We start from the raw sequence: 27,023 nt of genomic DNA on the forward strand, positions 1-27,023 counted from the left end.
CTTGTTTCATCAGCACTTTGTAGCTTTCAGCACACACATCATGTGTGTGTTTTGTTAGATTTATACCTAAGTATTTCACTGTTTTTTGAGTGATTGTAAATGGTATTTAAAATTTCTGTGTCTGCTGCAAGTATATAGAAATGCAGTTGATTTTTTGTGTATTTATCTTGGGTCCTACTTTTTGCTAAACTCACTCATTAGTCCTATGAGTTTTTTTGTAGATTCTTTAGGATTTTCTATGGAGACCATCATGTCATCTGCAAATTGGGACAGTTCTATTTTCTTCCTTTCTGATGTGTATGCCTGTAATCCCCCCCCCTTTTTTTTTGCCTTAGAGCACTGACTAAAACTTTAGTACTATGTTGAATAAGAGTAGTAATAGCAGACATCCTTGCCTTGTTTCCAGTCTTGGAGGGAAAACATTCAGTCTTTCACCATTAAATATAATGTTAGCTATAGGTTTTTGGTAGATGCTTTTTATCAAGCTGAGGAAGTTCTCCCTTTACTAACATTTTTCTCAGAGTTTTTATCATGAATGGTGTTGAAATTTGAGAAAACTTTTTCTGTACTGATTGATAGAATCGTGGTTTTTCTTTAGCCCATTAATGTGTACATTACATTGACTGATATTTGAATGTTGACTAGCTTTGCATAGCTGGAATAAATCCCAGCTGTATAAATCTTTTACTACTTTGTTGCATTTGATTTGCGAATATTTTGTTAAGGATTTTTTGCATCTAAGTTTATGAGGGATATTGCCTGTAGTTTTCTTTCTTTTGTACTTCTTTGCCTGATTTGAGTAGAAGGGAAATACTAGTTTCATTAGATGAATTTTTAAATCTTCAACTTTTAAGTTCAGGGGTACGTGTGCAAGATGTGCAGGTTTGTTACATGGGTAAAATTGTGCCATGGTGGTTTGCTGCACAGATCATTCCATAACCTGGGTATTAAGCCCAGCATCCATTAGCTGTTCTTCCTGATGCTCTCCATCTCCCCACTCCACCCCCGATAGGCCCTGGTGTGTGTTGTTCCCCCACCCCATGTGTCCATGTGTTCTCATCATTCAGCTCCCTCTTGTAAGTGAGAACATGTGGTGTATGGTTTTCTGTTCCTGCGTTAGTTTGCTGAGGATAATGGCTTCCAGCTCCATCCATGTCCCTGCAAAGGACGTGATCTGGTTCCTTTTTATTGCTGCATAGTATTCCATAACGTATATGTACCGCATTTTCTTTATCCAGTCTATCACTGATGGGCATTTGGATTGATTCCACGTCTTTGCTATTGTGAATAGTGCAAATGAACATACATGTGCATGTATCTTTATAATACAATAATTCATATTCCTTTGGGTACATACCCAGTAATGGGATTGCTGGGTCAAATGGTATTTCTGCCTCTAGGTCTTTGAAGAATCACCATACTGTCTTCCACAGTGGTTGACCTAATTAACATTCCCACCAACAGTATAAAAGCCTTCCTTTTTCTCTGCAACCTTGCTAGCATCTGTTATTTTTTGACCTTTTAATAATCACCATTCTGACTGGCATGAGATGGTGTCTCATTGTGATCTTGATTTACATTTCTCTGATGATTAGTGATGTTGAGCTTCCCCCACCCCCCATTTATTTATTTATTTAAGAGACAGGTTCTCACTATGTTGCCCAGGCTGGTCTTAAACACCTGGCCTCAAGCTATGGGCACTTTAAAAGAACGTGTATTCTGCTGTTGTTGGATGCAGTGTTCTATAAATGTTAATTAGAATCAGTGATTAATGATGTTGGTGAGTTGCTCTATATCCTTGCTGATTTTCTGTCTCATTGTTCTACTGGTTGTTGAGAGGTGTTGAAGTCTCCAACTGTTGTGGATTTATGTATTTCACCTTTGGATCTATAAGTTTTTGCTTCACATATGCGTCTCTGTTGTTTGATACATACACATTTATGATTGCTATGTCTTCCTGGTGAATTGACCCTTTTATTATTATATAGTGTCCTTCTCCATCTCTAATAATTTTCTTTCCCCTCAAGCTTACTTAATCTGATAATATTGTAGTCACTCTGCTTTCCCTTGGTTAGTTTTGCATGATGTATCCCTTTTTACCCTCTTACTTTCAACCTGCCTTTGTTGTTATATACTCACATACCACATAATGATGTTTTGGTCAACAACAGACCACATATATGATGGTGGCCCCATAAGATTATAATGGAACTGAAAAATTTCTGTTGCCTAGTGACAACCTGATGATTCTGATGCTGTGTAGGCCTAAGCTACTATGTGTATGTCTTAGTTTTAACTAAAAAATTTTAAAAATTTTAAAAAATAAAAAATTTAAAAATAGAAAAAAGCTTATAGAATAAGGATATAAAGAAAGAAAATATTTTTATACAAGTATACAGTGTGTGCTTTAGGCCATTATTATAAAAGAGTCAAAAAGTTTAAATATTTAAATGTTTATAAAATAAAAATGTTACAGTAAGTTAAGGTTAACTTGTTTTTGAAGAAAGAAATATTTTAAAGGTAGTGTAACCTAAGTGTGCAATGTTCACACCTACAGTAGTGTGCAACAATGTTTTAGGCCTTCACATTCACTCACTGTTCACACACAGACTCATCCAGGACAACTTCCAGCCATGTTAAGTGCCCTATATACCACATTTTTACTCTCCCTTTTCTATGTTTTGATATGTTTAGATACACAGATACTTACCATTGTTTTACAGTTTTGATGGTAGTGTAAAATGTTTACATTGTTTTGATGGTAGTGTAAAATGGCACAAACACTTTCAGAAATGATCTGGCATTTCTTATAAAACTAAATATACACTGACCCTATAATTTAGTTTTAATCCTAGGAATTTACTCACAGTAAATGAAAACACTTATACCACAAAAACGTTTGTATGACAATGTTCACTGCAAATTTATTACTAATACCCTAAACTGGAAACTGCTGAAGTATCAATAAAATAATGGATATACAGTGGTATTTTCATGAAATGGAATATTACTTAGCAATTAAAATGGACAAGTTATGAGTTTCATAGTGTGTGGCTCACAACAGTCTCAAGTACTATGACTAAGCTAAGCACTTCATGAATTTTATCTTACTGAATCCTTCTAGCCTTATGAGATAATCGCTATTATTATTGACAAGCGCTTTGTGTTTATTTTCTTAACTTTTACTACCTTCTGAGGTAGCATCCTCACACAAACTGGTGTACAGAAATACAATTTAATTCTGATGCTAACCACCCAGTGTTGGCATTGGACTCCACAGGTTTAATGGCACAATCCCCAGTAAAACTATTTTCACTTCAGATGCCAGCTGCATTTTGGGGGGTCCCTAAGCCACCTGTGCTTTTGACCAGCTGGCTGTAAATTCAAAGTTTCACATGACCCCCTAAGGTACAATAATTTTCTAGAATGACTCACAGAACTCAGGAAAGCACTAATGATACAAATCAGGACCAGCTAAATGAAGATCCACATGGGTGGAGTCTGGGAGGGTTCTGAATGGAGAGCATTCATGACCTCTCCCCATGGCATTACCCTCCTAGCACATTGATGTGTTCTCCACCTGGGAAGCTCTACTGAGCTTTAGTGTTCAGAGTTTTTATTGGGGTCTCATTACATAGGCATGATTGATTGGATCATTGGTCACATGACTGGACTTAATCTTCAGTCCTCCTCCTCTCCTAGGAGATTGACCCAACCCTCTAATTACATTGTTGGTCTTTCTGGTGACCATCCTCACTCTGTGTCATCTCATCAGTTAGCATAAACTCAGGTGTAATCTAAGGAGCTCATAAATAACAAAGACACTCCTGCTACTTAGGAAGTTCTAAGGGTTTAAAGTCTCTTTACCAGAAACCAGGGACAAAGGCCAGTCAAGTTATTTATTACACAATAGGTAGGCACTATTATTATTATTTTATTTAATAGAGACAGGGGGCCAGGCGCAGTGGCTCACACCTGTAATCCCAGCACTTTGGGAGGCCAAGGTGGGTGGGGATCACTTGAGGTCAGGAGTTTGAGACCAGCCTGGCCAACATGGTAAAACCCCATCTCTACCAAAAATATAAAAAATTAGCTGGGTGTGGTGACGCACACCTGTAATCCCAGCTACTTGGGAGGCTGAGGCAAGAGAAGCACTTGAACCTGGGAGGTGGAGGTTGCAGTGAACCAAAATTGGGCCACTGCACTCCATCCTGGGTGACAGAGCGACACTCCATCTCAAAAAAAAAAAAAAAATAGAGACAGGGTCTCGCTATATTGGCCAGGCTGGCCTCAAACTCCTGACCTCAACCAGTTCTCCCACTGCAGCCTCCCTAAATGTTGGAATTACAAATGTGAGCCATGATGCCTGGCCAGTAGGTAGGCATTATTATTGTCCTCATTTTAGAGGTAAGTAGAGACCTATATTGATTGCTCAAAGTTACACAGTAACTAACAGAATTAGGACTGGAACCTAGGTATGTCTGAACACAGTCTTGCTATTCTCTACTATATATATATTGTCTGAAAGTTATTGCCACATGCTATTTATTGAATGAATAAATTGATAGGAAGAGATCACAGGTGATTCTGAAATTTCTACCTTGTGGGAACTGAGAATGATCAAGGCCCTTTTGAGAATTTCATTGATGCTAGATACATTTATATTTGTAGATCCTATCCCATATTAAAGTCTGTCTGTATCCCACATCAAGTATTATTTTTTTGCTGAAAAAAATATTGAAAGGATTTAAAAAATTTTTTCTTTAGAAATCATTTGGCTACATGCACTCTAGTCATTACAGGATTTGATTTCATGGCAATTGCAGTGCGTGGGTGGAATGTTTCCAAAGTGAGAAACATGAACTTACAAATTATTTTCAAATGTAATAAAATGTTTATAAATACCAGTGTATTACTTCAGTACAGCCTAAGCTGCTGCTATAACAAAGAGACTTCTTAGTACAGTGAGAGTACAGGGCTGGTACACAGGCTTCCACCTCAGCATCCACTCCAGCTCTTGCCTTAAGGTCTGCATCACAGGGACAAAGCAGCCACATTCACAATGACAAACAGCATCATTTGCACAGACTGCAGTGCTAATGTGCCCCCTGGAGTTGTCCATAGTAGTAGCTCTCACAAGTGTGTAGGGAGAAAGATGAAGAGCTCATCCCCTACTGCACAACCAGAAGTGGCAGGTATCACTTATACTCACTTCCCATGTTCAGAACTTAAGTCACATGACCACATCTAGCTTCAAAAGAGACTGGAAGTATAGTCTTTTACTAAGTGACCCTTGCACCTACCTAAAACCTAGTTCTACTCATAAAAGAAGAAGGGGATATATAGTAGTCACTATCATAATTAAATTGCATAAACAAGTAATGAAATCGGTATAAATTTATGTTGGTAGACATTTAATTGAAAGTTTATTGCTTTTGACTTTATGGTTTTCTGTATTTTAGTTCTGTTAAAAAAAAAAAAGTGGGAGGGTTGTTCTTAAACATTTTTTTTTTTTAGGCCCTTGAAAAGTCTGTCAGCTCCAAGTGCTGTGCCTAATGGATACAAAATCTCTGTGGATCATGAGGCCACTAACCAGAGAAGGAATGCAGGGCGGCTGTGATTGCTCTCTGCTTGGTCCCTCTTCTGGATAGGAAGGCAGCCCTTATGAAGCGGGTAGGCTAGATTCAATATGCAATTTATGGGGCTAAGGGAGTGTGGACACTCAAACAAATATTAACTGATCCTTATGTAGCTGGGGTTATAGTCCGCGGGGCTGAGGGTGGGACAGGAAGCAGGGAGAGGAGGGGAGAAGGGAATAACAACTAGAATGAGACTCAGGGCCAAGAAATTGGTAAGGAAGACAAAATAACATGAACAAACATGCACAATGATAGGTTTCAGAGCAGATTATGAAAGCCATTGTGAGTCATCGGTGGTAGTGCTGTTGTTTAAAAAGAGACAGTGTCGGCCAGGCGCAGTGGCTCATGCCTGTAATCCCAGCACTTTGGGAGGCTGAGGCGGGCGGATCACGAGTTCAGGCGATCGAGACCATCCTGGCTAACACGGTGAAACCCTGTCTCTACTAAAAATACAAAAAATTAGCCAGCCTGGTGGCGGGCGCCTGTAGTCCCAGCTACTCGGAAGGCTGAGGCAGGAAAATGGCGTGAACCCGGGAGGCGGAGCTTGCAGTGAGCCGAGATCACGCCACTGCACTCCAGCCTGGGCCACAGAGCAAGACTGTCTCAAAAAAAAAAAAAAAAAAAAAAAAAAAAGAAAGAAACAGTGTCTAGATAACGCTGGGCTCTGAAGGAAAAAGAGGTTGGATTACACAAGGTCCTGCCTCAGGACATCTACAGTTTATAAATAAATATGTCCAAAGTGGGGAAAGTAACTCAAATGACCCGTTTCCTATAGAAGATGCTCCAGCCCGAGAACTGTCCTGACATGAAGTAGGAGCCATTAGCAGGGAGGCCGGAAATCTAGGTTTATGTTGGGCCTCTATCACTATTTGAGAATGTGAGCTCCTTTGGAGTAGGTAATGCATAGTTTCATCTTTGGATCCTCACCTAGCCTAGTGCCTGGCACTTACTAAGTTCTTAGTAAATTCTTACAGAATCAATGAACAATTTGTTAAATAACTTGCTGTGTATCCTTGAACTGAGATGTTTTACCAGGGGTCTTAAACCTAAAAGGAAACAGTGGGTCAAGGTGGCCTCCAGGTCCCTAGTGACCTCAAATTTTCAGGATATGAGGACTGATATTTGGCTGTCCTGTGATTTTGACTGTCACACTAAGAAGTGTACCTCATAGCATGCAAAATCCAATCTGAACTCAACCCATACGTCTCAGCTCAAAGACTGCCTCCTCCACAATGCCTCCCCTACCCCTTCCCTCAACAAATTTTGCCTCTGCTGACACTCTTCTACCTTGGTTATTCTCAGTTGAGTTCATTACCTTTCCTTACCCCCTCAGGCCTGTGACCTGAGAACACAGAGTAAAAGCTAACACTTAGGTAGAATTTACCATGTGTCAGGTGCTCTAAAGGGCTTAAAATCGTCAGTGCATTTAATATCTTGATGCACCAGAAAGTAGGTGCTTTGATTATCCTCATTTCAGACATGAGAAAACTGAGGTACACAGTGAGTAACTTTCTTACCATTAGGCTGGTAGTGAGTGGCAGGGACAAGATTCAAATCTGGGTAATAAGTCTACAGAGTCCTTAACTAGTTCCCTGTCTTGTTCATCTTTAAATACCCCATAATAAGCATCCCATGGTCAGCCCATAGTAGGTGTGCAGTAAATGTTTGCCAAATAAATGAATAAGCAAATGCAGTAAACTAGGAAGCAGGGTATCAGAAGGGCATGGAGTTTCCCCAAATACCCATCTGCCTGTTGGGCCTCTCAAACCTTTCCCCAACATGATGAGTTAGTTTGTTGGTCCATCCATCCACTCACTTGTCCATCCATCCATTCAATGAATAGTTACTGTCCTAACCCACCTCCCCACCATCCCACATTGGGACCAGGGATACAAAACTGAATTGGCACAGACAGAGATGGACTTATTCACAGGCAATGGCAGTCCAGCATCACATAAGCTACATGGAAGACAGAGCCACTAACTCTGCCCAGGCAGGGTCAGAGAACACTTTTTAGTCTATGGGACAGAGATTCGATCTGGGTTTTAAAAAATCTGTCTCCAGGTCCCTGGTAGGCCGGGGTCCTCCCTGACCCCAGCCCATATAGCTGGAGACAGAACAGCCTGTCCTTCCAGCTGCTGGCTGCAAACTTGCCTTGGGGAGTCCATAGCTCTGTCCATGGTCTGAATCCTGGTGCTTTTGTTGGCTGCCATGCCCCTAGATTGAGCCATATGCTTTGGACCCTGGTTCTGAGTGTTGACCCTGAGCCTTTAGTGCCAGGCTTACAGCCAAGCATAGCCCACTTGCCAGATCCTTTCAGGTCTCTCCCTTTTAGCTGGGGGTGTGAGGGGCGGGGTGAGGGTGGGAGGACGTATGGCATATCCCTAGGTATGTGCTAAGATACAGACCTGGGACCTCTCAGTTACATGATTGCCAGTTTCATTGACCCCTTCCTCAGCCTCTAAGGAAATTCAGGCCAGACTAAGAAAGGACTCAGGCTGGAGCAGGTCCCTGAGGGCTCAACCACACTTGTGTATACTCTGCCTGTCAGAGCTGGCCTGGCCACAGATATCATCTAGGTCCCTGCCTACCCTGAAGCTCTGGAATGGGCATACAGTGAAGGAGGCAGACCTGGACTTCAGGGCTCTTGATCCCAGTCTGACGTTCGTTCCACTACAAAAAGGGGGTCTGGAATTCATTTTCAGTAATGAAGCCTTTCTCCATGAAATCTTAACCATTATATAAAGCAGAACAGGTCTGCCTGAAGCGAGTTAGGGCATCTAAAAGATCACCTTCTTGGCCTCTGCCTTCCTGTCTCAGCCTTTAAGTCACTTCTAATAAACCTGTCTTATTTTTTACCATTAGATCTCAACAGGGGAAGTTGGTCCAGTGAGGTCCTAAGCCCATGCAGAAATGGCAGCTACTTCCCTCCAACCTGTTTCATCCACTTCCTTCACCTTCCTCACTACAGCCAGAGACCTTTCAAAAACCCGGGTCTGTCTTTGCTACCCTCCAGTTTAAAAACATCCATTTGGCAGGGCTTGGTGGCTCATTCCTTTAATCCCAGTGCTTTGAGAGGCTAAGGTGGGAGGATTGCTTGAAGCTAGGATTTCGAGACCAGCCTGGGCAGCATAGTGAGACCCTGTCTCTACAAAAATTTTTTTTTTAATTAGCCAGGTGTGGTGGTGTATGCCTGTAGTTCCAGCTACTTGGGAGGCTGAGGTGAGAAGATCACTTAAGCCCAGGAATTCGAGGCTGCGGTGAGCTATCACTACATCACTGCATTCCAGCCTGAGTGACAGAGCAAGACCCTATCTCAAATAAACACCAGAAATAAACAAATTCATTTATCCAACAATATTTACACAAGGACTATTATATTCATTGTACTTCTAGCTCCTTTCATTGTGGCAGGAATTGAAGTAGGAGCTAGAAGTGCAATGATTATAACAGTCCTTGCCTGTTTGTGGTGGTAGGGGAGCCAACAAACCTGGTGACAATAAAATAAATTACTAGACAGAGTCTGGTGATAGAGCCTAAAACAGGAGCGTGGTCTGAGGAGGCTGAAGGACAAACCAGTGCCATCCAGGAGAAAACCATTCGGCCAGAGAGAAGAGCCCGTGTTAAGGTTTAGGGTGGCAGCTTTAGGAAAACAGAAGGCTCAGTGATGGTGCTGTGAAATGAGGCCAGAGAGATGCACAGAGGCCAGGTCATGGAAGACCCTAAAAATCACTTCCAGGTTGTTGGTCTGCATCTTAAAGAGCAAAGGGAATGCAATTGAATGGTTTTAAATAAGATAGTGACACAATGCCATTTTTGTTTTAAGATCAAGCTGGTTGTTATGTGGAGAACAGGCTGGAGGAAGGCAAGAGTGAAGGCAGAGAGGCCTATTAAGAAGACATTGTTGGCTGGGCATGGTGGCTCATGTATGTATAATCCCAGCACTTTGGGAGGTGGAGGCGAGAGGATCGCCTGAGCCCCGGCCTTCGAGACCAGCCTGGGCAACATAGTGGAACCCCATCTCTACAAAAAATAAAGGTAAAAAAACAGCCAGGTGTGATGGTGCATGCCTGTGGTCCCAACTACTTGGGAAGCTGAGGCAAGCGGATCTCTTGAGTTCAAGAGGTTGAGGCTGCAGTGAACTGTGTTCACACCACAGAACTATAGCCTGGGGCAACATAACAAGACCTTGTCTCAAAAAAAAGATTGTTATAGTCCAAGCGAGAGATGACATTGAGAAGTTGTGCTAAGTATGGGTACTGTGTGTTCCATATACCTAACACTCCTTCTTCCAACCTTCAGGCCCCAGGGAAACACATTCCCACATATCTTGCCCTACATCCTCAAAACAAAAAATCATGTATTTTACATACAGTAAAATGCTCACATGTAAGTGCCTAGTTTGAGGAGCTTGCACAAGTGTATACACCTCTGTAACCACCACCCACTCAAGCATGGGTAGAGACCATTTCCATCATTTCCACCACATGACTGTGTCTAAAGTTCTGTGGGTTGTGCTGCTGTTCACACCAGAAACAGCCACTGCTCTCGAGTAAGGAAAGCAAGTGAGTGGCAGAAGCTCTTGGGTAAGAAAAGCACACATCAATTAATCCTGTGAAGTCTTTTCTCTCACATAACATGAATGCCTAATGGGGTATCATTTTCCAGAAAAGCACTGTCCATTTTCTTGCTTCTTTTTGTGTTCCGATTTGTAGTTTTGGAGGAATTCAGGAATGGCTTACTATTTGCAATAGTTGCATGTGGCAGCTCATTAATATGAAACAATATTAAACAACTCATACTACTCTAATATTGAGTGTAGGTAGGTCTAGTTGTAGACCTACATATACATGGTATTGATTCTTTATGGACTTAGCTACTGTGTTAAGGAATGATGAAAATTATTATATGAGTGGTAGTGATTTATGTGATGAAATAAAAATAGAATGTATTATATGTATTTACCATTTTATAAATCTATTTTAACATATAAATATAGTTTGTATTGTGTAATTATGTGTTCTTATATTTGACCATAATATATAAAATTATGCTACTTTTAAAATCTAATGTTACTTTGAGATTTTTATTGACAATCCCTGTTGCTACTGCCTTAGCAGAGCAAACTTTTTCCAAATTGAAATCAATGACTAAAAAAAAAAAACCTCTAAAACTTACAGTGTCCCAATAAAGGTTATTTTGTTTTTGACCTTATTGTCCAAAAGTTATGAAATATATAATTATTGATGAACCATATATTTCCTTTTACTCATATATTCCTGTCCATGAGCCGTTCCTTTCCATGACATCCATTAAATTCAGTCATCTTTGATATTTTGCTTACTTTCAATAAAAAGTACCATAGAAGTTGGTGCAAGATGGAAGACTAGAAGGTCCCACCAATTGTCCTCCCTGCAGGAACAAGGAATTCAACAACTATCTACACAAAAAACCACCTTCACTAGAACCAAAAATCAGGTGAGCACTCAAAATACCTGGTTTTACTTCATATCATGGAAAGAGAAACTGAAGAGGATAGGAAAGACAGTCTTGAGTTGCTGATGCCACCCCTTCCCCATTGCCGCTGCAGAGAAATCCATGTGCTTTGGAGACAGCACAGCAATTGTGAGACTTTACATTGAATTCAGTGCTGCCCTCTCACAGCAGAAAGCAAAACCAGGCTGGGCTCAGCTGACGTCTGCCTACGAAGGGAGCATTCAGACTAACCCTAGCTAGTAGGGTATCACCCATCCCAGCAATAGGAACGTGAGTTCCGGGAAGCCTCACCACCATGGGCTGAAGTTCTCTGGAGCCTAATATAAACTTGAAAGGCAGTCTAGGCCACAAGGACTACAAATCCTAGTGCTGAGCTGGGCTTGGGGAGCATGACATACTTAGACATCAGGAAGGGCAGCTAAGGGACTGTTTGTACCACCCCACCCCACTGCCAGGCAGCATATACCCTGGCTCCAAGAGAGACCTCTTTCTCCTGCTTGAGGAGGGAAGAGTAAAGAGGACCAGCTCAGCCACAGCAGGATAGAGCATTGGTCAGAGTTGTGAGATCCCCGTTCCAGGCCCTAGCTCCTGGATGACATTTCTAGACGCACCCTGGGCCAGAAGGGAACCTGCTGTCTTGAAGGGAAGGACCCAGTCGTGGCAGGATCCATCATCTGCTGACTAAAGAGCCCTTGGTCCCTGAATAACCAGCAGCAGTAACCATGTAGTACACACTGTGGGTGTTGGGTGAAACTCTGAGACTTGCTGGCTTCTGGTGAGACCCAGCACCTTCCCAGCAGTGGTGGCCATGGTGAGAGACTCCTTCTCCTTGATAAAAGAAGAGGGAGAAGTAAAGGGGATTTTTGTCTTATAGTTTAGATACCACCTTGGCCACAGTGGGGTAGAACACCAAGCAGGCTCTTGGGGTCTCTGATTCCAGGCCTTGGCTCTTGGACAGCATTTCTGGACCTGCTCTGGGCCAGAGGGAAGCCAACTGCCTGAAGGGTGAGTCCCAGGCCTGAAAGCATTCACCATAAGCTGACTGAAGAGCCCTTGGGCCTTAAGTGAACATTGGCAGTAGCCTGGCAGTAGTCTTTGCTGGCATGTGGTGGTGGTGGCTACAGGGTGAGACCCCTCTGCCTGTGGAAAGGGAAGAGAAGAATGGGAAGGACTTTGTCTCACGGTTTGAGTACCAGCTTAGCTACAGTAGTGTAGAGCACCAGGTAGACTTCTAAGATCTTTGACTCCAGTCCCTAACTCCCGGATGGCATCTCTGGACCTGCCTGGGGCCTGGGGGAACTCACCACCCTGAAGGGGAGGACACAAGTCTGGCTGGCTTCATCACCTGCTAATTGTAGAGCCCTAGGGCCTTAAGTGAACATAGATGGTAGCCAGGTAGTGGTTACAGTGGGCCTTGGGCAAGACTCAGTGCTGTGCTAGCTTCAGGTCTGATGCAGCCCAGTCCCAGTGGTAATGGCCACAGGAGTGCTTATGTCACCCAACCCAAGCCCCAGGCAGCTCAGCACAGGGAGGGAGACTCCATTTATTTGGGAGAAAGTAAGGGAAGAAAACAAGAGTCTCCACTTAGTAATCCAAAGAATTCTTCCTGATCATATCTAAGACCACCAAGGTGGTATATTTATGAGTCTGCAAAAACCACAGCATTACTGGCTTGGGGTGTTCCCTAATGCAGATAGGGTCTAGAACAAAACACCCAAATCCTTTTGAATACTTGAAAAGCCTTTGAATACTTGAAAAGAACAGGTACAAAAAAGCCCAGGTGGTAAAGGCTACAAGAAATACCTAACTCTTCAATTCCCAGACACTGATGAACATTAACAAGCATCAGGACCATCCAGGAAAACATGACCTCACCAAACAAACTAAGGCACCAGGGACCAATCCTGGAAAAACAGAGATAAGTGACCTTTCAGGCAGAGAATTCAAAATAGCTGTTTGGAAGAAACTCAAAGAAATTCAAGATAACATGGAGAAGGAATTCAGAATTCTATCAGATAAATTTAACAGAGAGATTGAAATAATTAAAAAGCAGAAATTCTGGAGTTGAAAATGCAATTGGCATACTGAAGAATGTGTCAGAATCTCTTAATAGCAGAATTGATCAAGCAAAAGAAAGAATTAGTGAGCTTGAAGATAGGCTATTCAAAAGTACACAGTCAGAAGAGATGAAGGAAAAAGGAATAAAAAAGAATGAATCATGCCTACAAGATTTAGAAAATAGCTTCAAAAAGGCAAATCTAAGAATTACTGGTCATAAAGAGAAGGTAGAGAAAGAGATGGGGTAGAAAGTTTATTCAAAGGGATAATAAGAGAGAACTTCCCGAACCTAGAGAAATATATCAATATCCAAGTACAAGAAGGTTATAGAACACCAAGCAGATTTGACCCAAAGGAGACTACTTCAAGGCATTTAATAGTCAAACTCCTGAAGGTCAGTGATAAAGAAAGGATCCAAAAAGCAGCAAGAGAAAAATAAATAATATACAATGGAGCCACAATACAACTGGCAGCAGACTTTTCGGTGGAAACTTTACAGGCCAGGAGAGAATGGCATGACATATCTAAAGTGCTGAAGAAAAAAAAGAACTTTTACCCTAGAATAGTATATCTGGTGAAAATATCCTAAAAGCATGAAGGAGAAATAAAGAGTTTGCCAGACAAGCAAAAACTGAGGGATTTTATCAACACCAGACTTATCCTACAAGAAATGCTAAAGGAAGTACATCAATCAGAAAGAAAAGGATGTTAATGAGCAATAAGAAATCATCTGAAGGTACAAAACTCACTGGTAGTAGTAAGCACACAGAAAAACACAGAATATCAGGCCGGGCGCGGTGGCTCATGCCTGTAATCCCAGCACTTTGGGAGGCCAAGGTGGGCAGATCACGAGGTCAGGAGATCAAGACCATCCTGGCTAACATGGTGAAACCCCGTCTCTACTAAAAATACAAAAAAATGAGCCAGGCGTGGTGGCGGGCACCTGTAGTCCCAGCTACTTGGGAGGCTGAGGCAGGAGAATGGCATGAACCCGGGAGGCGGAGCTTGCAGTGAGCCGAGATCGCACCACTGCACTCCAGCCTGGGCAACAGAGCGAGACTCTGTCTCAAAAAAAAAAAAAAAAGAAAACAGAATATCATAACACTGTAATTGTATGTGAACTGCTCTTATCCTAAGCAGAAAGACTAAAAGATGAACCAATCAAAAATAATAACTACAACAAGACATAGACAATACAATAAGACATAAAGAAAAACAACAAAAAAGTTTAAAAGTGGGGAGATGAAGTTAAAGTGTAGAGTTTTTGTTAGTGTTCTTTTTGCTTGTTTGTTTATGCAATCAGTGTTAAGTTGTCATCAGTTTAAAATAATGGGTTATAAGATAGTATTTGAAAGCCTCATGGTAACCTCAAATCAAAGAACATACAGTGGATACATAAAAAATAAAATGCAAGAAATTAAATCATACCACCAGAGAAAATCACCTTCACTAAAAGGAAGACAGGAAGGAAGGAAAGAAGGAAGATAAAACTACAAACAATCAGAAACAAATAACAAAATGGCAGGAGCAAGTCCTCACTTATCAATAATAACATTGAATGTAAATGGACTAAACTCTCCAACAAAAGACACAGAGTGGCTAAGTGGTTAAAAAAAAGAAAAAAAATCATCTGTTGCTTACAGGGAACACACTTCACCTGTAAAGATATACGTAGACCAGGAGTGTCCAATCTTTTGGCTTCCCTGGGCCACCATTGGAAGAAGAAGAATTGTCTTGGGCCACACATAAAATACGCTAATGCTAATGATAGTTGATGAGCTAAAAAAAATTACAAAAAAACCTCATAATGTTTTAAGAAAGTTTATGAATTTGTGTTAGGCCATATTCAAAGCTGTTCTGGGCCACATGTGGCCCTTGGGCTGTGGGTTGGACAAGCTTGATATAGACTGAAACTAAAGGGATGGAAAAAGATAACTTATGCAAATGGAAACCAACAAAGGGCAAGAGTAGCTACATTTATATCAGACAAAATAGATTTCAAGACAAAAACTGTAAGAGACAAGGAAGCTCTCTGTATAACAATAAAGGGGTCAATTCAGCAAGAGGATATAACAATTGTAATTATACATGCACCCAACACTGGAGCACTCAGATATATAAAGCAAATATTAGTAGAGCTAAAGAGAGAGATAGACCCCAATACAATAATAGCTGGAGACTTCAACACCATACTTGCAGCATTGGACAGATTTTCTAGACAGAAAATCAACAAAGAACATCAGATTTAACCTGCACTATAGACCAAATGGACCCAATGAATATTTATAGACCATTTCATCCAATGGCTAAAAAATACATATTCTCCTCCTCAGCACATGGATCATTCTCAAGAATAGACCATATGTTAGGTCACAAAACAAGTCTTAAAACATTTAAAAAAATAAAATTAAGCATATTCTCTGACCACAATGGAATAAAACTAGAAATCAATAATGAGGAATTTTGGAAACTATACAAACACATGGAAATTAACTTGTATGCTCCTGAATGACCAATGGATCAATGAAGAAAATTGAAAATTTGATGAAACAAATGGTAATGTAAACATGACATACCAAAACCTATGGGATACAGTAAAAGCAACACTAAGAGGGAAGTTTATAGCTATAAGGACTTACATCAAAAAAGAACTAAAGATCAGAGCTGAAGTAATTGAAATTGAAATTGAAATGAAGAAAACAATACAAAAGATCAATAAAACAAAAGGTGGACTTTTTGAAAAGATAAACAAAGTAAAGTTGCAGGATACAAAATCGACATACAAAAATGGATAGCATTTCTATATGTCAACAGTGAACAATCTGAAAAAGAAATCAAGAAAGTAATCCCATTTACAATAGCTACAAATAAAATTAAATTTTATTTGTGCCCTTTGAAACCAACCAAAGAACAAAAGGAATTAACCAAAGAAGTGAAATACTGTTGCAATGAAAACTATATAACATTGATGCAAGAAATGGGAGAAAACACCAAAAAATGGAAAGATATTCCATGTTCATGGATTGGAAGAATCAGTATTGTTAAAATGTCCATACTACCCAAAGCAATTTACAGATGCAATGCAATCCCTATCAAAATACCAATGCCATTCTTCACAGAAATAGAAAAAAACAATTCTAAAATGAATATGGAGCCACAAAAGACCCAGAATAGCCAATGCTATCCTAAGCAAAAAGAACAAAACTTGGAGGAATCACATTACCTGACTTCAAATTATACTACAGAGCTATAGTAACCAAAGTGGGATGATACTGGAATGAAACAGATACATAGACCAGTGGAACAGAATAGGGAACACAGAAATAAATCCATACATCTACAGTAAACTCATTTTTGACAAAGGTGCAAAGAACGTACATCGGGGAAAGGACACTTTGTTCAATAAATGGTGCTGGGAAAACTGTATATCCGTTTGCAGAAGAATGAAACTAGACCCCTATCTCTCACGACATAAAAAATCAAATCACTAAGACCTCAAACTATGAAACTATTAAAAGAAAATATTGGGGAAACTCTCCAGAACATTGAAGTGGGCAAAGATTTCTTGAGTAATATCCCACAAGCACAGGCAACCAAAGCAAAAATGAACAAATGGGATCACATCAAGTTAAAAAGCTTCTCCACAACAAAGGAAACAATCAACAAAGAGACATTCCCATTGAATGAACCCCATTCTGTGGGTTGTCTCTTTGCAAACTATCTGTCTGACAAAGGACTAATAATGAGAATATATAAGAAGCTCAAATAACTCTATAGGAAAAAGTCTAATAATCTGATTTAAAATGGGCAAAAGATCTGGATAGATATTTATAAAGGAAAGACATATAAATGGCAAACAGGTTTATGAAGAGGTGCTCAACATAATTGATCATCAGATAAATGCAGATCAAAACTACAATGAGATATTATCTCACCCCAGTTAAAGTGGATTTTATCCAAAAGACAGGCAATAACAAATGCTTTTGAGGATGTGAAGAAAAGGGAACCCTTGTACACTGTTGGTAGGAATGTAAATTAGTACAACTACTATGGAGAACAGTTTGGAGTTTCCTCAGAAAACTAAAAATAGAGCTATTATACAATCTAGCAATCACGCTCCTAAGTATGTTATCTAAAAGAAAGGAAATATATAATGAAGCAATATCTGCACTCTCGTGTTTATCGAAGCACTACCTGCTATAGCCAAGATTTGGAAGCAACCCAGGTGTCTGTCAACACATGAATGGATAAAGAAAATGTGGTACATATACACAATGGAGTACTATTCAGCCATAAAAAAGAATGAGATCCTGTCATTTGCAACAACATGGATGGAACTTAAGGTCATTATGTTAGGTGAAATAAGCCAGGCACAGAAAGACAAATATCACATGTTCTCACTTATATGTGGAATCTAAAAATTCAAACAATTGAACTTACGGAGATAGCAAATAGAAGGGTGGTTACTAGAGGCTAGGAAGGGTAGTTGGGGATAGAGGGGAGGGAACTGGGGATGGTTAATGGGTATAAAAAACAAAGACTGAGTAAGGCCTAGTATTTGCTAGCACAACAGGTGACGATAGTAAAAAATAATGTACTTGTACATTTTAAAATAGCTAAAAGAGTATAATTGGATTGTTTGTAACAAAAAGGATAATGCTTGAGGTGATGGATACCCCATTTACCCTGATGTAATTATTACACACTGCATGTCTGTATCAAAATATCTCATATACCCAATAAATATATATACTTACATGTATTTTATATATACTTATATATATTCATAAATATATGCTTATATTTATATACATATAAATATACATATAAGTATATATAAATACAAATATATAAAAATGTATAATATATAAAGTAAGTATATATAAATATATATATATCTACTATGTACCCACAAAATTTAAAAATTAAAATTAAATTTAAAAAATCTGTAGGTATCTTTCTTTTCTGAGACAGGCTCTCGCTTTGTCACCCAGTCTGGAGTGTAATAGCACCGTCTTGGCTCATTGCAGCCTTGAACTCCCAGGCTCAAATGATCCTCCTGCCTCAGGCTCCCAAGTAGTGAGGACTACAGGCACGTCACACCACACCCAGCTAATAAAAAATCTATAGTTTTTGGTGAAAGAAGTCAGACACAAGAGTACATACTATATAATTCCATTGATATGAACTTTTAGAACATTGATGTGAATAGGCAAAACTAACCTATAGTGATAGAAATTAGATGGGTGGTTGCCTGGGGTGAAAGGGAGGGGAAATTGATTGCAAGTAGGCATAAGGAAACTTTCTAGGGTAATGGAAATATTCTGTATCAATAACTGATTGGGGCAGTGATTACACAGATATATACATTTGTTAAAACTCCTCAAAGTATGTACTTAAAGTATGTGCATTTTGCTGTATGCAAATACACCTCAGTACCTCAGTAAAGTTAATTAAGAAGACTTTATTTTTGTGTGTGTGTTTTTAAATGTTTTTTTCTTTTTCTTTTCTTTTTGGGAAGACTTTATCTTTTTTTTTTTTTTTTTTTGAGACAGATGGAGTCTCGCTCTGTTGCCAGGCTGGAGTGCAGTGGCAATAACCTCGGCTCACTGCAACCTCTGCCTCCTGGGTTCAGGCGATTCTCCTGCCTCAGGCTCCCAAGTAGCTGGGACTACAGGCGCATGCCACCACGCCCAGCTGATTTTTGTGTTTTTAGTAGTGACAGGGTTTCACCATGTTGGCCAGTATGATCTCAATCTCGACCTCATGATCCACCTGCCTCAGCCTCCCAAAGTGCTGGGATTACAGGCGTGAGCCACCATGCCAGGCTGACTTTATCTTTTAATAAATAATTTATTTAACTTGATGCGTAACTTTTAAATATTTAGACTTATCACATGTGGGCCCTACTGTATTTCCACCCTGGGCACCAAGGATAATGCCTTGGTTTCTTGCAGGAGTAGGTAAATGACAGATGCTGGTGCCATTTACAGAGATGAGGAAAGCCCAGGAGGATTAGGCTTCGTCGGGGCAAGGCTGGTATTCAGCTGGTGCATTCCAGGAGTGCAATACTGATTTAAAAAAAAAAACAACACCTCTGCTGCTCTGAGCCTTCTTGCCACCAAGCTACCTGGCCCTCACCCTGGGATCCTCAGATCCTCCCACTCTCCAGCAACTAAATGGTTAATACCTGGCACATCACTGGCACAGTAATGGGTCTTCAGGATGCTGATCCAAATCCAGGGGGACTTGCTACTGCCTGTAACCCTCAATATTTTAAATGTCACCGCTGATAGAATTGGGGAAGGAAGCATGTGAGTCAAAGGTTTATGGCTAGAAGTTGAAAGGGGAGGTCTGAGCTGGAGATGGAGCTTGTTGACTCTTGTTGCCTGCGGAATCAAGTCCAAACTCCCTTAGGTTGGCCCTGCAGTTCCCTTAGGTTATCATTCAGCTTCCACGTGGCTCCCTCCAGCTCCCTGCCAGGATCCCTGATCACTCTATGTTCCAGGACCCACTATTCCCTCTACCTGGAATGCCCTTTCATGTCTTCTCCACTGGCCACCCTCCTCCTTGTCCTTCAGGGCCATCTCGCATATCTCTGCCTCCTGAGGCCTCCCACCCTGTTTTCCATGGCTCCTCCAAACAGAGGACAGCACGCTGCCTTGTGCATCTCTGTTTAGATCCCTGCTTTCTGCACTAGGCTGTGAACTCCTCCCGGTCAGGGACAGGGGCTGGTGGCTCTCTAGGCCAAGCAAGGCCCTGGCATGGAGCAGTTCTAGTAAATCTTAAAGGACTAGATGGTGAGGCAGCATCCTGACTGGATTTACCACAGCCCCACCCTCACTCCATGACTTCTGTGCATGTGGAAGTCACAAATTTAGACAGACTAAACTTGGTCTTCTTGGAAGAATAGGCTCTTTAACAGCAAAGACCACTCTTTCCACATCACTTCTTGCTCCTTCACAGCCTGAGAAAAAGCACACAAATGCAAAGCAAGGGTGACCCTGGTCAGGCAGAATGGAATTTCAGCCTGGAGTCTTGTGAGCTGGGTGACCTCAGAGAAGTTGCTTCACTTTTCTGAGCCTCAGATTTCTCAGGTGAGAGAATAGAGATAACAGTACCTGCTTCACGAGGTGGATGTGAGGACTGAATGAAATAATGTGTATAAAAGTGTGTCAGGGAGAGGGGAGAGGGAGAATGAGGGTTATTGTTTAATAGGTACAGAGGTTCTGTTATATTTTATATGATAAAAATATTCTAGAGATGAATAGTAGTGACAGTTCGTAGCAATGTGGATATACTTAATCCCACTGAACTGTACACTTAAAAAGGTTACAATGATACATTTTATGTTGTGTATATTTTACCACAATAAAAATAAATTAATACGCTGAATGAAAGATCTTCCCTCATTGTCCCCTGCCCAAAAGAGGGTTCAGCATGGTTCCAGGTACACAGCAGATGATCCATACGTCTGAGCTTCCTTCCTCCTCCCTTCTGGATTTCTCTCCACCTGGGTTCCAGGGCCATGGCCAAGAGGCAGGATGAGGGAGAGCAGGACGGGTGTCAGGAGCGGAAGTGATTAAATGTTGAACGAGGATATGGTGTTTGTGGGGTCAAAGCCAGGACTGCCCTCTGGAAAGCCCAGGCATGAGGAGGCGAGCTGCCTCCCCGCCTAAAAGGAAGAAGGATGTCCGGGGGTCAGGGATGACACTGGTGTTTTTGGCCATGGGAGAGAAGTAAGATATCTAAATTAAGGAGGAAAGGCAGGCGGGAGTTGCAGGATGTCTATATTGGCCTATGTTGCAAAAATAAATGCATCTAGAAATAAATACATACGTAAATAAATAAGTACAGATTTTTTTAAAGACCTCAACTCCACCTTCTTGCTCTACTTCACCAAGGACAAGGGCAGCATAATAAGCTGAGAAGGGAAACAAGAGATTGTAGATTCCGGCTGCTATGGGGAAATTACAAATGAGGTCTGACGCTATCTTTGTTTCTTTTTCATTATGAAAAATACCTTGCCTGACATGGGCACCCTGCCACCATTGGGAAAACCGTGAGAATCCAGTTTGTTCCCAAAACACTGCCGTGGGGAGCTGAGGTCACAAGGGAACATTGCTTTTCCCCAAGGCAACTGTGACCAAAAATAAATAAATAAATGAATAAATGATAAATAAACAATGTCCTGGAAGAAACACTGAAGCGGATATCAGGGCACATGGCTTCTGGCCTGGTGTGTTCACATCCTAGCTGGGTGACCTGGGACACGTCACCTTCCCTCTCTGCACTTCAGCTGTTTCATCTGCAGAATGAGGGGAGCCACCAGATGACCTCTGAGGGTGCTTCCATCTCAGATAATATCTCTAATACTCATGATTCTAGGATATACTCTTTTCAAGCCCTGGAAAGAACAATGGGAGTTGGTGAGAAAGAAAATGCTGAGCTGGATGGTGGAACTGACTGTCTCAGAGTTGGAAGAGAATCTGAGAGATCACCCAGCCCATCCATCCATCCATCCATCCATCCATCCATCCATCCATCCATCCGTTTATCCATCTACCCACTCAGTATTCCTACTTGAGCCTGGCTCTGTGTAGGGAAGTGAGGACCAAAAATGGATCAGACACATTCCTTACCTTCCTGGAGCTCTCAATCTAGGGAACCTGGGGGTGAGGGAGGAAGGTAACTGAGTGATTATGTTACCAAGGGCTATGAACTGGGGTCTGAACATGCAGGGTATGGTAGGGGTGCAGCGTGGGTGAGACCTGCTCAGCTTGAGGAGGCCAGGAGAGGCTTCCAGATGAAGAATCTACTCAATAAGTAGAAGCTCTTCAGGTAGAGGAAGGGGGAAACAACAGAACAGCACATGCACAAGTGCTACTGTATGATGAAGTCATTCCAATCCCCGGGCACCAACATCCTGCCTTACAGCAATTCAGGTAAACACATCCCAGGGTTTTGGAAATGATTAGATTAGAGTTTCTCAGACCTGGGACAATAAACCCCTCAAGGTTAATAAATAAATATATTGTGAGGAGCCTGAAATGTGTCTGTGAAAACTTCTAAATGTTATGTTTCATTTTGATGGTAATCCAAACAAAATCAGCATGTTCTGAATTGTCTGGAAGGCTACCACCTGCCATGGCATTTGGACACTGACTTTGTGTTTCTGATCACTTTGAAGCCAGATAGTGCTTTACGTTCATTGTTATAGCCCAACCAAGGAAAATAGAGGTGGGCTTAATGTAAATGATACTTCTATGCCAAGTAAAAGTCAAATGGGGACTTGGTGCATGGTCAAAATGAAGACTTTCCAGGAGTTTGACCAGAGAAACACAGTGGGAGCTGCCTGCAGTCCACAGTGCTCTGGGTGTGCTGTACTAAAAAAGCCTGTGCCATAGCAGTCTGCCCCATACTCAGGCTTCAAATGGCAATTTAACTTCAGTAAAACATCTTCTGGCATACTAAGTTAGAATGTTTGTTTGAATTTTATAGGGTTAGTAATTTTGTTTATTTTCCATTTGTCTTGGTTTAGAGTTACAGAACAGCTACTAGCATAAGGAATTTATACTGAGTTTTGTGCTTGTAAGTATACAAGTGATATTAAAATAATTCAAGTCGGCTGGGCGTGATGGTTCACGCCTGTAATCCCGGCACTTTGAGAGGCCAAGCTGGGCGGATCACCTGAGGTCGGGAGTTCGAGATTAGCCTGACCAACATGGAGAAACCCCGTCTCTACTAAAAATACAAAAATTAGCTGGGTGTGGTGGCGCATGTCTGTAATCCCAGCTACTCGGAATGCTGAGGCAGGAGAATTGCTTGAACCCAGGAGGTGGAGGCTGCGGTCAGCCGAGATTGCGCCATTGCACTCTAGACTGGGCAACAAGAGTGAAACTCCATCTCAAAAAAAGAAAAAAAAAATTTAAGTCAACTTTGGGGTGAATCTGTAAGAATTTTGAACAGGGGCACCTTCATTACTTGAGTTTGAGAAACATGCTGTTAGTTGCTTGGTTAGCAATCCTCATTGTTTATAGAGTCTCTTCCTTTAGTTTAATGGGAGTCCTTCTTGCTGCCGCCTTAGGTCAAAATTACCTCCAAAAGGAAGAACCATAACCTATTATCATATAGCTAAAAAAAAAAAAAGTGCACAGGGCCTCTAGGAGGTAACTGCATCTTCCAGGGTTAGGCACAGCTGACGTGTACTTTACCACTTTCCACTGCCCCCCAACATACACCCTCTGCTGCAGCCATGCAGTTGATACCTTAGCAGGGTTCACTAAACAACTTGGGTAAAGTTCTTAATCTTTCCAAGCTCCAGTTTACTAATCTGTAAAACAGTCATGCTAATAATACTTTACCTCTCAGGGTTGTTGTGAATATCAAATGGGTAAATGCTAGGATACAACAATAATAATTCCAGGCCAGGTGAGGTGGTTCCTGCCTGTAATCCCAGCACTTTGGGAGGCCAGTGCAGGAGGATCACTTGAGCACAGGAGTTCAAGACAAGCCTGGGCAACATAATGAGACCCTGTCTCTACCAAAAAAAAAAAAAAAATTTTTTTTTTAAATTAGCTAAGCATTTTGTCACATGTTTGTTGTCCTAGCCACTCAGGAGGCCGAGGAGGAAGAATTGCTTGAACCCAGGAATTCGAGGCTTCAGTGAACTATGATCATGCTACTGCACTCAGCCTGGGCGACACAGCAAGACCATCTCTTAAAAAAAAAATTAGAATAGTTACCATTAACACTAGACACATTTCCTACTTTCTTTCATTTAATCCTCCCAGTAAGTCTACACAGAGATAGTTTATCCCAATTTTGTAGCTCAAGAAACAAGTTTAGAGAGGTGAAGGGAGTTTGTCAGATAACTGAACTGAGATTCAAACCTAACTCTCAAACATGCAAACTGCCTTTGCTGTGACCATTGCACACGTGTTACTCATGCCCTGCCAGCTTCACCTGTGAAAATATTGCCTGCCTTTTAAGACCCTTACCAGAATTAAGCTCTCCTCCTGTGTGTTCATTCATACCTTTTGCTTGGCCTCGTGGATTGCAGGGATTTAATCTAGCTTTGCCTGATACAGGGTCAATTTACCCAGGACACACCCTTTTCAGGGGGTGAAGGATGAAGGCAAATTATCAGAGGTCTGGGAACAATCAAATGAGTCCCCACCCAGTGAAGTCACCCACATCCAGAGCCTCTTCCCTGAAAACCCCCACCACTCCTTTTCCTTAGCCAGATCCCCAGGGGCTCACTTGGGTGTTTATTAAATTGAATGAAATGAATGGAGCCAAGAGATCTGGCCTCCAACCCCTGTCCTGCAAATACAGTGTCTGATTTGAACAAGTCATTTTGCCTCACTGAGCCCCACGCTCTGGAAAATGCGGTAGGGGGATGTGTGGATTGGGTGCTTGGTGAAGTTCTACCAATCTTTAACATTCTATGTCTCGGAAGCTGTAGCAAAACATCAGCATGAGACTCGTGGCCAGATTAAGTTTCTTGGAACAGGGTACTTCCTGAGATTATTTTAGTATATGTTCATACATTGTAGCAAGAAGGGGGAAAATGGACATTGAAATCAAAATTTACCATAGTTATGTTTGTCTTCCAGGGAATGTCATATTCGCCAGTAAAGACAAGATTTTTTTTTTTCTAAAAAACACCACAGTCAGCTTTTTTGTATGTGGAAAGTGAGCCTGAGAATCCTCACTCTTCTTTCGGTGTAATTAAATTTTTTTATGATTCCATTTTATCTCCTTTGTTAGCTTATCAGCTAGAATGCATTGTTTTGTTTTGTTTTGTTTTGTTTTTTAATGCCCTGGACCAGAAGTCTTTATTTTATTTTCTTTTTTTGTATCATTGAAAGTTTCAATTTGTTATAAAATCATAAAAATAATCCAGATCCATTAAACATCAGAATAATATGTCAACATGTAACATACATTAAGTATAAGTATAGGTTAATTAACTTTAGGCTGATTGGTACATACATCCAAAGCTTTGAGTTGTCTTCCTCAGAGTCATATGATTAAACACAGTGGCTCTAGAAGCCACTGAAGTCAAGACAAGGAGACCTAAATGGGCTGTGATCTGAAGCCCCACACCACTGCATTTCTTATTTCTATGTGTTTGCTTTTTTAAAGAACAACAACAAAAAATTCCAAAGAGCATAATGCACTGACATTCAATAATGTTAATTTTACAGATGAAAAAATTGAAATTTAGAAAAGGCAAAGACTCACCTCCTTGCCTAGGTCATGACCAGCTAGTGGTACCTACATGTGTAGCCATGTATGTTGGCTTTCCCCTTTAACCTTTTTGCCTAGCCCAGCTGAATTACCCTAGATTCACATTCATTTTATTATTGACAAGTAGTCACGTTCTGTAAGAGATCCTGATGGTTGTCCTCTATAACTTTTCCTTGAAATATAGTCATGTGCTGCGTAATGTTTCTGTTACTGACAGACCACATATATGATGATACTCCTAAAATATTATAAAACCTACCATATTTTAATTGTACCTTTTCTATGTGTAGATGTGTTTAGATAAATAAATTCTTACATTGTGGTAAAATTACCTGCAGTATTCAGTACAGTAACATGCTGTACAGGTTTGCACCCTAGGAACAATAGGCTATTCCATCTAGCATAAGGGTATAGTAGGCCATACCATGTAGGTTTGTGTAAGTATACTCTATTATATTTGTGTGCCTAATTCTCTCTTTTACTTTATTTTATTTTATTATTATTATACTTTAAGTTTTAGGGTACATGTGCATAATGTGCAGGTTAGTTACATATGTATACATGTGCCATGCTGGTGTGCTGCACCCATTAACTCGTCATTTAGCATTAGGTATATCTCCTAAAGCTATCCCTCCCCCCTCCCCCCACCCCACAACAGTCCCCAGAGTGTGATGTTCCCCTTCCTGTGTCCATGTGTTCCCATTGTTCAATTCCCACCTATGAGTGAGAATATGCGGTGTTTGGTTTTTTGTTCTTGCGATAGTTTACTGAGAATGATGATTTCCAATTTCATCCATGTCCCTACAAAGGACATGAACTCATCATTTTTTGTGGCTGCATAGTATTCCATGGTGTATATGTGCCACATTTTCTTAATCCAGTCTATCATTGTTGGACATTTGGCTTGGTTCCAAGTCTTTGCTATTGTGAATAGTGCCGCAATAAACATACGTGTGCATGTGTATAGCAGCATGATTTATAGTCCTTTGGGTATATACCCAGTAATGGGATGGCTGGGTCAAATGGTATTTCCAGTTCTAGATCCCTGAGGAATCGCCACATTGACTTCCACAAGGGTTGAACTAGTTTACAGTCCCACCAACAGTGTAAAAGTGTTCCTATTTCTCCACATCCTCTCTAGCACCTGTTGTTTCCTGACTTTTTAATGATCGCCATTCTAACTGGTGTGAGATGGTATCTCATTGTGGTTTTGCTTTGCATTTCTCTGATGGCCAGTGATGGTGAGCATTTTTTCATGTGTTTTTTGGCTGCATAAATGTCTTCTTTTGAGAAGTGTCTGTTCATGTCCTTCACCCACTTTTTGATGGGGTTGTTTGTTTTTTTCTTGTAAATTTGTTTGAGTTCACTGTAGATTCTGGATATTAGCCCTTTGTCAGATGAGTAGGTTGTGAAAATTTTCTCCCATTTTGTAGGTTGCCTGTTCACTCTGATGGTAGTTTCTTTTGCTGTGCAGAAGCTCTTTAGTTTTATTAGATCCCATTGTTGAATTTTGACTTTTGTTGCCATTGCTTTTGGTGTTTTAGACAGGAAGTCCTTGCCCATGCCTATGTCCTG

General features: G+C 40.9%; 1 protein-coding gene across 2 annotated transcripts in view; it reads left to right on the forward strand.

The window, feature by feature from the left end:
• LIPT2-AS1 (LIPT2 antisense RNA 1) overlaps positions 1-27,023 on the forward strand; it is a 65,443-nt gene that overhangs the window by 5,923 nt on the left and 32,497 nt on the right. Inside the window, exons 2-3 of one of the 2 annotated variants that reach the window (XR_010129163.1) lie at positions 5,518-5,673; positions 9,466-14,287. The gene's annotated coding sequence lies outside the window, so the exon portion shown is untranslated. Of the gene's footprint in view, positions 1-5,517; positions 5,674-9,465; positions 14,288-27,023 lie in introns of those variants that run through there. The other variant, XR_010129164.1, reaches the window with a different exon arrangement.

The sequence above is a fragment of the Gorilla gorilla genome, chromosome 9 (assembly GCF_029281585.2).
Source record: "Gorilla gorilla gorilla isolate KB3781 chromosome 9, NHGRI_mGorGor1-v2.1_pri, whole genome shotgun sequence".
NCBI lineage: Eukaryota > Metazoa > Chordata > Mammalia > Primates > Hominidae > Gorilla > Gorilla gorilla.